Raw genomic sequence first — 539 nt, 5'->3', positions numbered from 1 at the left:
TTAGCCTGGTCTACATAGTGAGTTCCAGGCCAACTGGGGCTACAGGGAGACCTTGTTTCAAAAAAGTGATATGTATTGTTAAAAAGTAACATTGTGTCATATCCCTCATAAATGTTTGCTAATGTAATTGACTAGTGAACCTAGGGCCTCATGAATGCTGGGCAAGTGCTGTACCACTGATCTATAGTCCCAACCCTTAATTTTTTTTTTTTTTTTTTTTGGTCTTTTTGAGACAGGGTCTCCCTGTGGCCCCAGCTGTCCTGGAACTCACTATGTAGACCAGGCTGGCCTTGAACTCACAGAGATCCGCCTGCCTCTGCCTCCCTAGTGCTGGGATTAAAGGTGTGCACCACCACACCTGGCTCCAACCTTTAAAAGTTTTAAAGTAGGAGCTGGAGAGATGGCTCAGCGGTTAAGAACACCGGTTGTTCTTGCAGAAGACCTGGGTTCGAATTCCAGCACCCACATGGCAGCTAATAACCGTCTGTAATTCCAGTTCCAGGGGATCCAACAGCCTCTTCTGTCCTCCACGGGCATTG

The sequence above is a fragment of the Nannospalax galili genome, unplaced genomic scaffold (genome assembly GCF_000622305.1).
Source record: "Nannospalax galili isolate Female #2095 unplaced genomic scaffold, S.galili_v1.0 scaffold211, whole genome shotgun sequence".
Taxonomy (NCBI): Eukaryota; Metazoa; Chordata; class Mammalia; order Rodentia; family Spalacidae; genus Nannospalax; species Nannospalax galili.
The sequence above is the reverse complement of the archived record's forward strand: the minus strand, read 5'-3'. Positions refer to the sequence as shown.